The sequence below is a fragment of the Dicentrarchus labrax genome, unplaced genomic scaffold (assembly GCF_905237075.1).
Source record: "Dicentrarchus labrax unplaced genomic scaffold, dlabrax2021, whole genome shotgun sequence".
Lineage (NCBI taxonomy): Eukaryota > Metazoa > Chordata > Actinopteri > Moronidae > Dicentrarchus > Dicentrarchus labrax.
The window spans coordinates 6,690,182-6,704,595 of record NW_026136723.1 but is presented as its reverse complement, the minus strand read 5'-3'; the positions used below and the strand labels follow the sequence as shown (position 1 = coordinate 6,704,595).

Below are 14,414 nucleotides of genomic sequence, written 5' to 3'. Positions count from 1 at the left end.
CCGTGCATCAACTTGACTTATGGGAAAAACAGGTATAATAAAAAACCTGGAATATGGAGAAAAGTGGTAAAATGCTATAAATCATATTACATTTCCCATCATGTGTATGGAGGTAGGAAATATTACATAATGTGTTCTGAATATTTAGTTAGCAATGGGTACAAGGGCTAATGTTTACGGGGTCCAGGGCGTAGGGACACGTCCCTTTCCAAATATACTGGATATTGTAATTGTCAGCTTTTTGCATAATTACTCTCGTGTGTCATCTAACATTAGACCAAAGTGTCATCCGATCACGTCCTTAGGCAAAAGTATTCCAAACGGTCACACTTGAAAGGTGAGAAGCTGGCTAAAATTGTCCACGCAGTCTCTCCAGTTCCGACGTCAGAAAGGTGTGTTGGGACGGGGTTTCAGACGCTGTTGGATCATAAAACAAGTACTGTTTTTGGAGCATATTAACACTCTACAGCCATGCTAGCACCTCGGGGAAACTGTACTTAACCGATGCTTTGAGTTAAAGCATGCTAACATCCTCACACATTGACATAAAGATGGATGATATGTCTCCACTTCCTCCCACTTTCACTGCTAACATGAAGGGGGCGGGGTTTATGACCTGTACTGCAGCCAGCCAGCAGGGGGCGAGCGAGATGTTTTGCCTTCACTCTTGGGGAATTGTCTAGTCATCCATCTTTATATACAGTCAATATTTATATACTCACAATGACTGCTAACATTCAGATATATACTGCAGATATGTTAACCATGTTAGTTTAACCTGTTAGCATGCTAACATTAGCTACTGAGCACTAGGTATAAGGTACAGTTAAGGCTGGCAAAGGAATTTTGAGGTACTTTACTTTACTAATATTCCCCTTTTATGCTACTTAATACTTCTAATCCACGACGTTTCAGAGGGAAATACTTTACTTTTTGCTCCACCACATGTATTTGACAGTTATTGTTATTAGATTCAGATTAATGAATGAATCAATTATCTATGTAAAAAGGGTAGTCCTATGATAAGTTTATAAAATACACAAATTGTTTAAGATTTAACAGGGTATATAATGTTTATATTGTCACATGACCGTCACAACCAGCTGACACTTACAACAGTACGATCAGGTGACAGCATAAACAATACCAAACCATGACAAACAGCTTGTGACATAGCACCCAAGATAAACACCTGACCATGATTACAGCTTTGTTTTGTGGACTATTATCAAGAATCTAAAAACATTTTTTAGGAGCAAACTCAATCTGCTGATTGTTTGATCATCAAAACATCTAGAACTAGAGATTAAGAGGATTTGTAACATTCTGTGTCAAGATCAAGAATGAACAGTCAAACGAAAAAAAAAAAAAGCATTCAAGGTAGCATAGTTCAAATAATTATAATAAATAACCTGGCAATGACCTGCACTTAGCTTTACCACTGACATAATGGCTGGTGAATTCGATTGCATTTGCTATGATAAACAGAAATCACAAGTCTGGAAAAACGGACACATATTTATTAGGCTGAATGGCAAGTCAATCCGGACCTAGCCCATACCTCATGTGATGAATGCAATATGTTACAAAATGTCAGATTTTGAAAAAAAAAAAAAATAGCATGCAGTGTTATGGATAAATGAGTCGACTTCTGACTTCATACACTTGTATGAGCTAAGTTAACAGTTTCCTAATGAGTGTATGGTGTCAATCTCTAGTTTCAGTCTTCTTCCATACAGAATGGTGTTCATTTATGGTCCCATTTAAAATAGATGACAAAGCAGGGTATGCTTTAGGGCGTGGCTACCTTAGGATTGACAGGTCATTCTCAGTGAGTCCGTCCAGCTCAACGTACCAAACTCAGATCAAACTGTCAAACTAGGCAGTGCTGATCAGATATGAATCCAGATTCTGTTCCTGCGTTTCCTATTTCTCTCCTAAAATCCTTTCAGAAACAGCCAATGAGAGCAACTCAACTCACAGTACATCACCTCAGTTGGCTCAGACAAACCGATATAGTGACGACCATAATGCCACAATAGGTTCACACTTGCTTCATACAGCCTGTAGGTTTCTGTCCTTGTATCATACCGCAAGAGAGAAGCAGAAAGAGGCGGGGCAACCCAGTCTCTGTAGCAGTGACAGGGACAGAGATGTAAGTGTATGAACAAATATCCAAATTCCAAAATTGAAAACCCAATACCTATAAGCCCTAATTCACAGCACTCTGTCCCCAAGATGTGATTTTAATGTGGCTTATTTCTCTATTGTGGACACTGTTGTCATAGTGACGTTGACTGAGAAGCTTCTAAATCGCACATACAGATACACATATGTTTCTCGTTTCTGGTTGTAAATGTAGGGGATTAATTCTTTCGTTATCATCAATTAAAAATAAAAATCATACAGACCTTTAAGTAATAAGATTGAGAACCTCTGTCATATAGCAAAAAGTATTATTTTATGTAATTTTGATGGTGTTTTAAATGTTTTTAAACAGCTAATTTGCATAACCTTCATCCAGCTTCCAGCACACTAACATAACACAGCCAAACATATAGCTTCAGTTTGTAATGATGGGCTTAGAAATGTAAACATACAAACTTATCTGCCTCACTGCAATCAATATAAAACCCAGAGTTGAACTCCCTGCTGTTTGTATGTATTTTGGTTGTGTGTGATACCTGCATGTCTAATGAGCGGTGACTGTTCTGTCTCTGTTGGATGACAACGGTGAGCAGAGTGTGTTTAGAAGTCAAGTTGATTTTCTCTGCTTTGATTATGTGCAACCAGACCTTTGCTTCATTACTGTCTGTTTGGCTTGTGTGAATCTGACATTTTTATGTTCTGCTGCCATGGTGCACAGGACACGGTGGTATCTGTGCATGTGAATCTTTTAAATATGTGTTGAATGGCTTATATAATCTTACCTTAAGTGCCCGGTCAGACCAGGAGGTGACGTTTATCCACAAGTCTTCACAAAATAGGTGGCGCTTGAATGGGCTGAGGCGCAGACCACGTTTGCAGTGTCTGTGGTTTGGATGGGACCTTAGGTCTTTGTTTCATGTGATTCAGTGGAACCACTGCAAGTGAGCAAAAACAAGATTTTTAGGGGGTTCCCATTATGTAACTTTTCTACCTTAAAATAACAGCTTCAAAATCATTTTGATGCTACACTGAGTTGTCATAGGGTGAATGTTATTCTGTTATTCCCACTCGGCTCCATGTACGCCTTTTCTATCACAATGTAACTTTTGGCTAAAGCTAAATCCTATAAATATTTTGCTGATACATATAGCAACTTCAAATCCACCCATATCAATTTCAGGCTTAAATGAACTTCTTTTGGTTAGACCTGTCAATTTTGGGTTTAAGCACCACCCACTTCAGATTTAAGCCCTGCCCATTCAATTCAAATACAGATAATGGTGTACTGGCTCGTCCCTAGAGTTTACACTCATGCCAGAACTGGAGCAGGCAATGCATAGGTAATGACAGAGACGAATAGATGTAAGAGGACAATGGAGGAAGCTTAGAAGAGAGGAGGAGAAAAATAAAAGGCTGCAGACAGACGGCGAGCTGGCCTGCTCGTTGCTGGACTACGTAATATTAGCTGGCTTGTTATATCTTGTTGCTGCACTTCCTTGATGTTTGGCTTTCAAACCCTGCTGATCAGGATGTTAGCCAGCAAATCTGGGAGGTTTAGAGCCAAATGAATCAAACAATAGCTTTAAATACTTTTAGGTCAAACTACATCTGCAATAGCAAGGGTAAAATTAAACAGACAATCAAAGCTATTAAGAATGTTAGTAACATAAGTCTTTCCATTAAGGCATTAAAATGTACAATAACTCTATAACATCCTACACAGGGTAGAGTTAATTTTACTAAGGTTGGAAAGAAAATACAAAAAGAAAACCTATGACTTCCCCCCACCCAAAAGTCTTAATTGGTACAGTCTGCATTACCAACACCTGCCAGATAAAGGGTCATTTATGTGCTTTCCTAAACTTTTCCTTGACCTCAGAAGGTTTTCCTCAGAGATTCAGAGATTCAGAGAAAGATGGGTAGGAGAACTCATAAGGACTTAGGAAAAGACAACCACGGTGCTGAGAGCGAATACAAGTGCTGTACAATTAAAGTCAGGTCTCCTGTCCATCACAGAATCACACCTCCTAAGAAAGAATGTTTTCAGTTCATACAAAAGTACATTTAACCATCAATAGATATTGTTGAATTAAACCAAAACCAAAATCCTACATAGTCGCTTTAAAGTCCCCATGAATTCAAAATGTATGTTTTTAAACGTTTTTTTAGCGCTATAAGTCAACTACATATGAGTATCTGACTCATCAATGACCAAAAAGTACCTTTTTAGGTAATTTCAGGTATTCTTAATGGTATCTTAGAATTTGTAATTTCCTGAAAAACAATAAAAAGTTGTTGATGGCTCATAATGCACAAGAGGGAACTAATGTGTTTGTGTTTCTGGGAGCTGATGTAAAACATAAGGCTGGGACTCACTGTTTACTGTACAAGAGCACAACTTTATAACTTTATTCACTAGTTTTGGTTTAACTGAATCATATTTTATGCAGAAAATATTTCTGTTTCCCTCATATGTCCTCTGGCTGCTAAGCTTCAACTCTGTTTTTACAGAGTTTCCTGATGGACAGATAGCTTTAAGTACTTGCTAAAGTGGCTAACCACTAATTAACTGCTGGCTTGCTATGTCTCGTTGCCAGCTGTGTTCACTGGATCACTACTGGCAACTGTAAACACCAATCAATATCCCTATCGGCCTGTTTTTACAGGAAACACGTGAATATGCAGAGGCAAAAAGCACTCTGCTTTCTGTTTCATGGGGACTTTAAAGCCATCGAGCCGGATGCCTCCCTACTGGCTCCGTGTACATCTGAACAGCACAAAAATGATTTACTGATACAGCTCTTCAAGATTCAGTTCATCATTTTACAACTGTTTCTTCTGTAATGATTGTGTATGAGAAACATTCAGGCCAATGGGCGTCATGTGACTTGCAATCCCAACTGTGGCCACTATGCTAACATTGCTACACAGCCCAGTGGTGTTCCTGAGGGCTTAGTAATAATCTGGTAGAGAAGGCAGTTGAATGACATTGCTCTAGGAGGTCTGGTACTATTTAACTATATACAGTTGAATGGTCCCTCAACTGCCAACACTTTGAAGTTGGTTTTGAGACGTGGATTAGCCTCTGCCAGCCTGTCCATTTTCATTAATGCTGCTGTGACCTGTCCTCCTCACAATCTTGTGTGAACAATAGAAGCTTTTCAATATGTACACCATTGGCATCGTGCTACAAACTTTGGCATATGTGAGTAAAAACCAGTTCTGCCATTTCTTCTGCCTTGCGTTTTTTTTATTTTTATTGAATGTTTCTCTCCACAATATAGACATGTTGATACCTTCTGAGGATCCTTTAGGTCCAAAATAACACTTTAATTAGATCCTCTTTCAATATCCACATGATTAGTCAATTCTGCCCATCCTTCATATGAAAACAACCATTGGGTTTGAAAACTGAATGATGTCGCTTTCCCACAGGTGTCTACACTTTTCTGTTACCAGAGATTATCACTCTACATATGATGGAATAAATGTAAACAAATGTGTGAATATCTGAGATGAACGTTTTTCACATATCAGCTTTATAGATGAAAGTGAAATGGGCACTTTGTACAGAAATAAATCAGCAGGTGCTAAGTGCGCAGATGTGTCTTGTTAACCAAACGCTTGTAAAATTTGGGTAATGTTTTTGACTGTTTTTAAATGGACTAGGAGGGCTCTTCACTGACTGGATTGCCAAACTGAAATTGCACACGAGGAGCACAAGGAGCTGATAATTCACCTAATAGAATTTGATGAGTTTGAATGGAGAGTTTCAATATTCACCTTTTTTGACACAAAAATGTAAATTTAAAGATACTGAATGTAGGCTATTAGCAGCATTGTTCCAGAAACATTAGCTATCAGCCTACAGTCAAGCTGTACTGTGCAACCAGGGAGCTGAGGAGGTTTGTGAAAATGATTCTCTGAAAGAGCAAAGTTTGGAAATGAGCCAGCCGAAGGATGACCAGTATGTGCCAGCGAGTCTCGTGTCATCAGCATCAATAGCCAATCTGCAGACCTTCAAACATCCAAGCCAGGCGGCTCATGACCTTTCCCCAGGGATCGCCATGGTGACAGTGTGCTGAAGCAGCAGGGCAGACTGCCACTGCACTGGGAATATAAAGTTTGTGTTATTATCCACATATAAGATATAATAGGGCCCTAGTTTGAGATATTCACAAGATACACAAGACACAATCGTCTCTGTAAAGTCACTTGTGTTCTATACAAATGGCCTTGTGTAGGCTATGTAGCCTACTGTATAAGCTTGTAAATGTGAACACATCATGTGTTTTTATCACTTCTGTCTTTATATTTCCTTGTTACTCTCTATAAGGAATGCATGCAGTTGTATTTTGGTAATGTTACTCCTTACTTTATATTGTGTTTTATGTATTTTCCATGAATTTGAATGTTTTTTTATAGTTTTACAATGTGTTTCCTCTTAGAAAATCTTTCTTACCTCTTATGCTTTAAGCTCTTATTCTATATTAGTGTGGTGTCTCAAGTGATGCCAGTGTCTGTGGGACATATATACATATAATGAGATAGACATATAATAAGAGTAGTACAACAGTAGTTTGTGTTTAATTAGCAAATGTTAGCATACTAACATGCTAAACTAGGATGGTGAAGATAGTTGCCCACTAACAATAAACATTTTAGCATTTTCATAGTGAGCATGTCGACATATGCATACATACATACAAAGCTGCTAGCTCACAGAGCCACTAGCACGACTGTAGACTACCTCAGATAGAACACAAAGACAAAGGAAAGACGCTATTCACTGCCAGTTCGCCTGAGGTGATGCAAATTGACGCAAAAACTTTTCAACCTGAGCGAAAAATGTGTGCTAATGTGTGAATCTGCTACATAGAAGGTGATAGACTGGAGAACAATGCAGCAGTCAAATTTGAGTGAAGCATGGGAGGTGCTGTCTTGTTAAAACTTGATGATCACACTCATTGCTTACTTCAAATATGGCATATCTTTGGCATTTTTCAGATTTTTCTTGTATTTCTATAAACAGTATGCTCACTATTTCTTTCCTGTGTTTTAGTCCTCCCTGTTCCCACTGCCAGCAGGTTGCCTCAAAGGAAACAGTGTCAGATTGTCTGTATGTAAATGTATATATGGATGCATTATGGAGTTACGTTGCCTGAACACACAGATGTGTCCAGAATGACATGTTGTCTTTCTGAGTGTGCGGCTTGATTCACAGTCCGAGTGACTCAGCTCTGGTGCTTCAGCTGGCTTTGAGAAACCCTCTGCCACAGATCCCTGTTGTGGAGGCTGAACATTGGACTCCTCCTCCGCCTGGACTTGTTTATTTGTCATCCCACAATGCACTGGGAAATAGAAGACAAGAGGGGGGAGGTGGGGTTGTTTAGAAGAACAACAGCAGGGATCCTTCAGCCAAATGGACATGTGTTTACTTTGGGATGTTTCCTCATCAGTCACTGTAATGAGAACAACGTTTTATAAGAAATAGGCGGTTTTCTGCAGGGGGCCTCTATTCAGCAAACAATCAAACTCTGCCTCTATAATCTGACACATTTTTTAAATATCCTCTTAATGTCTGGACACAGTGGAGCAGTGGATTATAACTGACAAGATATTACCCTCTATTAAATTATGAATTATTAGAGGCTACGTCAGTTTACAGGGAACAGTAGTCCTGAATACTCCCTGATGTGATTGTTAACTGTGAATTCCAATTTGATTTCAGCACTTTCTACTTGATCTTTGCTCTTGTTTATAGTCATAAAAGCTACAAGACTCTATTTGGACTCACTTAGGCTTAAGGATACAATAGCCAGGTGACATTCATGGTTTGTATTTGGTTGAAATAAATTTCAATGGTCAGTCTTTGAAAATAGCACGACTTGACACAGATTCACTAAAAACCTAGTGATCCCAAACACTGCAACCATTCATCCTCAATTGCTACTGAGCAAAAACAAAGCAACCAACGTAATCGTGGGCAGCTTGTGAAAACCTCCCAGTGCACTGTCAGCTTCCGTTTTGACTGTGTGAGATTGAGCCCCCAAAGGAAAATGTGTGTATTAATAACTCCTGTTCCTCATCATTATCACCCCGGTGAAAACAAGAGCAGCAACAGCGTCATGAAAATAAGCCCTTCAGGATGATTCACTCACACGCTAATTGTGGAACAAAGTCAGCAAACATGGAAAGCAAGGGGTATTTTCTCTGTGCTGTTGTCGTTTTTGAGACGTGGTGTGAAAACGTCCAGGAGGACTGTATGTGATCAATGTAGCCCCACAGACCCCAACCCTTTGGAGGAAGCCTTGGTTTTCTTGTTGAACACAAAGATATGGCATTTAAAGCTGCACTGATTAATATTTTCATAGTACCAATCAATCAAATGACTGCAATGTGAAAGGGGTCACTAGTAGTGATGAATGGACAGAGAATGATCACCAATTCTACAGTGCCCTCAGCTCTGTGGAGCATTTTAGCATCTTTCAACTCACTGTTTTGGTTTTCCGGCGGGATCTTTGGGGCATGCTCACAAATGTGGAATGCAGGCGAGTGACTTTCACCTACCTAGGCAGACGCACACAGTCAACCGCACACACTTCTTGAACTGAACTCCACATGAAGCGAAGATGTGAATTTGCGCATGTGTGACTGTGCCCATACTATTTTCATTCAGTCCAACTGCCAGTGCCTGAATTGGACCAAAAAAGGTTCCAGTACCCTAATTCAGCACCCTAAATAACTGTAACCCTAAATATTTTTGTATATTGTTTCCTATCTATTTCAACAAGGACATTGATAGCCCTGTTTACTCTGTGTTAAGCTAGCTATGTGTTTAGCAGGTGTTATTTTTCCACCTGTAGTCCCCTCTGTCTCTGATTGGCTCTGACCCTGACATTTTTTTCTAGCCCTAAGCATCTCACCCCTCATGCCTAAACCAAACCAACCACACCAACTAACTCTAGCCAATCAGAGGCAGAGTAGGGCGGGTCAACAGGGAATGCTGTTACAGCATTACGCAGGTATTTAGGTGTGTTTAAATGAATGCAAATATTAGGCTAATCCATGTCTTCTAGATTCTTATTCTGCTGCCCCCAAGTGGCCAAAAAAAAACATTAATACTGCTTTAAAGGAAAACTACAATTTATTACAACTTGGACTTGTATTTTTGTTAATTATTGGAATGCGGTGACATTGCTAACAATAGGTCAGATGGAGAAAAAAACACAAGCAGTCGGATCTGCGGCAATAAAATCCAAGTTATACTAATCCATAGTTATTCTTGAGTGATTTACATCCCAATGAGTAATTAGCCATGAATAGTTTGCCCAATATGGTGGAGAAAATGTCTTTAGAAGAACAAAGATATTTACTTTTTTACACTCTATCCTCTGGAGAACATGAATGTTTTACATTTCATGGCTACCCATTCAATAGTTGAACAAAATTTCAAGGAAACCTATACAATAGTTTCAGGACCAAGTGGGGTACCATTAACACTGCCAACCCTAGAGATGAATAGATATTGTCGACAGAACAATACTTTGAGAAGGTTTTTTGGAGCTAACAAAACCAAATTGACATCAAATCTATTGGCATACATAGAATATAATATTTATAGGTACAGCATGTTTTCATTAATGTATAACCATCTATAATAACAGCAGGAATCTTTATGTTTTTGTTACCTTAGAATTGGTCCTCCCTCTCTCGCTTCACCATCCCCCTGATGGTGAAGCGAGAGAGTTACAATCTGCAACTATACCGCTCGATGGCACTAAACCAGGGTATTGATAGTAGATCCAAAGAAACATAAATCATGTTCATAACTTTAGTCTGACTCCTTATTAATCAATACACTTGTAATGGATTATTGCTTTAGGTCGCCTCTTGAAATCATGTTCATTCCAGAGCTCGTTATGTATCTGCTTTCTTCTGTTTTGTTACCCCTGGGGCTTGATTGTGCTCTACAATGAATCTTTAACATGCTGCCTGTTTTTAGTGGGAAGCCAGTATAACAATTAATAAAATATGGATTTAACTTAGTTAATTATAATTCAAATCCGTGTCTGTTTTTCTCTAGAGCTTGTAAGCATCATCACTGTAAATGTATTTTACTGCTTCATATATGAAACCACAAACTATCATTACATGTTGTTTACCATTAAATAAACAAGATGCATCACAGTACTTAGGGAGTTTTAGAGGTGCTAATTATTTAAAAAATGTGCTTTCATGAGATGAGGTGACGCAAATTGACGCATTTTGAATTAACCCATAAAAGTTGAATGAGTCATAACTCAAGTAAAACTTAAACATCTTACACACACCTCTGATGTCGACTGCAGATAAACATTAGGCCATTAGCGATGCTTTATACTTCGGCCTTCCAAAACCAGAAACCTGATGAGTCTACTTTAGCATACTGAAAAATAAAGTGATTTAACAGTTTTATACTGCATACTACTATGAAAAGCAGGATGCACTAGACATACAGTGTTCTTTGGTAGAAGGTGGTTCCGAATACCGGCTGCTGGCAGTAGCTTCATATTTATTTTGATCTTGATTTAAAGGTCTAGTGTGTAACATTTAGGAGGATCTAATGTCAGAAATGGAATATAATATTCATAGGTATGTTTTCATTTGCGTATAATAACCTGAATATAGGAATTATTGTGTTTTTGTTACCTTAGAATTAGCCATTTTTTTCTACAGAGGGAGTGGGCCACCATAGTTTTGAAGGCAAGCGGTATTCAGTTGGTTGCAATCTGCAACTTCACCACTAGATGCCACTTTAAATCTCGGCAAGAAAGCCAATGAACAAAATTCCAAAATGTGGAATCTTTAATGAAAAATGAGGAGGCAATTAGATATTTATCTTTACTGTGTGGCTTGCTGGCTCACTGTGGAGACTTTTATTTAAGAACACAACTTGTCCTGTAAATAGTTACTTTACTCTTGTGATCAAAAACATTGCTCAGAATCTCAATTCTGTAAATGGTTTTGTAATACATTTTGCAACTTCCAACCCATATAAACTTCAGGCCTAAATAAACTACTTCAGGTTTAGCACCACCCGTTTAACCCCCAGCTGTTCTGTGTGCAGATACAGATACAGATAATTTAGTTGGTTGAACAGATTCAGATAATAGTGTACTTGCTCCTTCCTAATAGTAACAGTTTGTTTTATCTTAAAATGGTTATCTTTGGCAAGAATTTGTACATATATAAAATTGAGAGAGCTGTGAGCTTGTAGTGTAAGTTACTGCTTAAACTGCCATATCTTTAGGTAAGTAACATTGCGAATGATAAAACCATATATTATAAAAAGGTTGTTGGTTAATGCAAGTAACCTGTGATCATTCATTCTACAAATGGCTGAACATGGACCTTGTTTTTCATCATGGGTTAGCTTAGCAATGAGCCAGTCTTCACAAACCTTGTCAGTAAGCAGCAGATTATGTAATGTGTCCACTTCTACATTTTTAATTGTGTTGTTCTGACAGGGGTTCAGCCGTGCAGGTGGCTTCCTGGTGTAGTTTGCATGTTCTCTCTGTGTTTGTGTAGGTCTCCTCTGGGTGCTCCGATTTCCTCTCACAACGCAAACACATACAGGTCAAGTGGAGACTGTAAATTTCTCACAGGTGTGAATGGAGAAGGTATTTCCCTGCCTGTCACCCAATGCTTGCTGGGTTGGGCTCCTTGAAATGCAATCCCTATATGTTGGTTTAGGACTGAGAAGTAAAACAGAGTTTTTGTTTTTAGTTTTGTTGATTCATTCGCATCAAAATTTGGCACAAAAATGACCCTGACCTTATAAAAAGCATCAAGCACAGCACCACCTGATCCAATTACGAGTATTTAAAAGCCTAGAAAATCCAAACAGGAACACACAGAATGTAAAGAATGTGAGTGCTGGCAGTTGCTGCTATAATCTTACACAAACACTACATGATCTCAAACTTGGAGCTTTTTCTCATGAATATAAATATTGATTGTTTTGTACTACTGTATAATACACGCTTGCAAACCTATAATTGTTAATGACATAAATAGTAGTCTGTTTTGAATCTGTGAGGATAATGAATTATTTTGTCTATCGAACCAAACAACTCATCAGCTCATTACAGTTCGAATGCATAAATGTGCCGTGCTATGTGCTTTGGCCACGGTGTGTGTGTGATAAGCAGTCACACCAATAAAAGTCAGTGGATTGCACTGCGAGTCAGGGAGCGTCTCAGGTCGCTTGGCATGTAGCCCCATGCTGAGGCGTGGATACCGGGTGGTGGGGGGAGGGGAGGCAGCGCTCTGACTATCTCTGCTCTGCTGAAGCTCTCAGTAAAAAGAGGAAGCCGAGGGAACGCAAACAAAGACGCAGCCCAACGGCTCTCTCACCACATTGCCAGGAAACCGGGTTGGGTTTAGATAGAGGGGGAGGGGAGGGGGAGCCGAGGAGGAGTGGAGGCAAGAGGAGGAGGAGGAGGAAAGGGAGAAGGAGACCAAAACCCAGCAGGTGTGCTCCGGCAGCATGTAATGTGTCAGCATGGCTCAGTGCTGAACACTCTGGAGCCTCTGCAGCACGGAAACGTACAGTGAATTTTCAACAAGGTTACAGTGATGTTGAATTATCTTTCACCTTGCTGAGCAGGGCTGTTAATTCGCTCAACCCTACGCTTTGGCAGAGTCCCTGCATCTAATATCACCTGCTTCCAAAAAGTCTACACCCACTCTGAATATATGAATGATCTAAATTTGTCAGTGTGACAAATGATTAAACAGAGGTCACATAAGTATCGGCTTAGAGGAGAATTTGGTTCAGAATGCTCAATGTTCCTCCCATTTTCAGTTCAATTCACTTAATCTTTGTTCTCTCTGCCACTATTTTCTGTCGATCATTTTCTTCATTAACTGTTTGGTCCACTAAATGTCAGGAAATGGTAAAAAATTGTTCCCCACAGTCCAAGGTGACGTCCTCAGATGTATGGTTTTGTCCACAACCCAAAGATATCCAGTTTACTGTCATAGAGGACAAAAGAAAGCAGGAAAAACACAATACATTTGAGATTTTAAAATCTGAAGTTTTTCTCAAAATGATGAATCAATTATCAAAACAGTTGGCAATTAATTTAATAGAGGACAACAAATTGACTAATCATTGCAGCTCCAGTTGTCTGTTGCTTTTATTTCACACGGTTGCCATGACAGTCAGTCAGGATCTACCCAGTCGATTGACTCTATTTGAGGACTTCAGGTTCACAAAAACAGTTAGCCAGCTAATCTTGGGGAGAAGTACAACTGCTTGGGTTCAGCAGAGAATGAGGTTAAATGCTTTTCCCCTGCATGGCTAACCTGAACCCTTGGGATACAGAAAGCCCAAGGATAGCTTAGCCTCACCACGCTAGCATTTATCAAGCCTGGGCTAACAGTTAGCGTCATGTTACTTGAAAATCCGCACAAGGATTAGGTGACATTAGCCTGGACAACAAATGTTAGATTGCTACTGTTGAAACCCACACTAGTAGTCTTAACCAAAAATTTCAGGGCTAATCCAACTGTTGAGTGAGGCCTCAGGCAAAGAGCAGTATATTCCACATTCCAAGTTGTAAGGAGGAAACAACTATTAGCCTAGAGCTAACCTAATAGAAACCCTCCCAATAGGTAACATGCTTCCACCTTTCCGTTTGGCCTCTGGTGCTGTTTTCCATAAAAAAAAGAACAAGTGACCGAGCTGGCTAAAAAGCTACAAGCACAAAATGATGGGTAAATGTAACAAAAATGTAAAAAGTTTGTGCATAAGGTGTCAAATGTAGAAAATATTCACATTGAGATGCTGGAATCAGAAGATTTGTAATTTGTTTCTTAAAAAGTGACTCAAAACAATTAAGCGATTATCAAAATAGTTAACGTTTAATTTGATAGTTGACAAATAATTGATTAATCAACTAATCATTGCAGCTCTAGTGGTTAACCCAGGGATAAGGATAATAACATGATAAATATATTGTCCTGCAGTTTTTCAGAGGATCAGCATTTGTGAAAAGCTAATGTGGAAATTGTTAGAGCACAGTAGGACAAAGTTGAAAATACTGTAGCCTTCATGTCACTGACGTCTGCAATGCTGATAAACTGTTTGAGGAAATCTTTGCTTTACATACTGTAGTTATGGAATGTGACCAAACCCAAATGACACCCATGGCTTTGTTGCTTCAAAATAAAAAACAGTTTAGCCAGATATATATCACTTCATTTGGAGGTAAAACTGA

General features: G+C 39.1%; 1 long non-coding RNA gene across 1 annotated transcript in view; it reads right to left on the bottom strand.

Annotated features, from left to right (window-relative positions):
* The window catches only part of LOC127357944 (uncharacterized), a 130,174-nt gene that overhangs the window by 89,580 nt on the left and 26,180 nt on the right, over positions 1-14,414 (bottom strand). Inside the window, exon 3 of the long non-coding RNA XR_007882328.1 lies at positions 2,931-3,083. This is a non-coding gene — a long non-coding RNA (uncharacterized LOC127357944). The remainder of the gene's footprint in view (positions 1-2,930; positions 3,084-14,414) is intronic.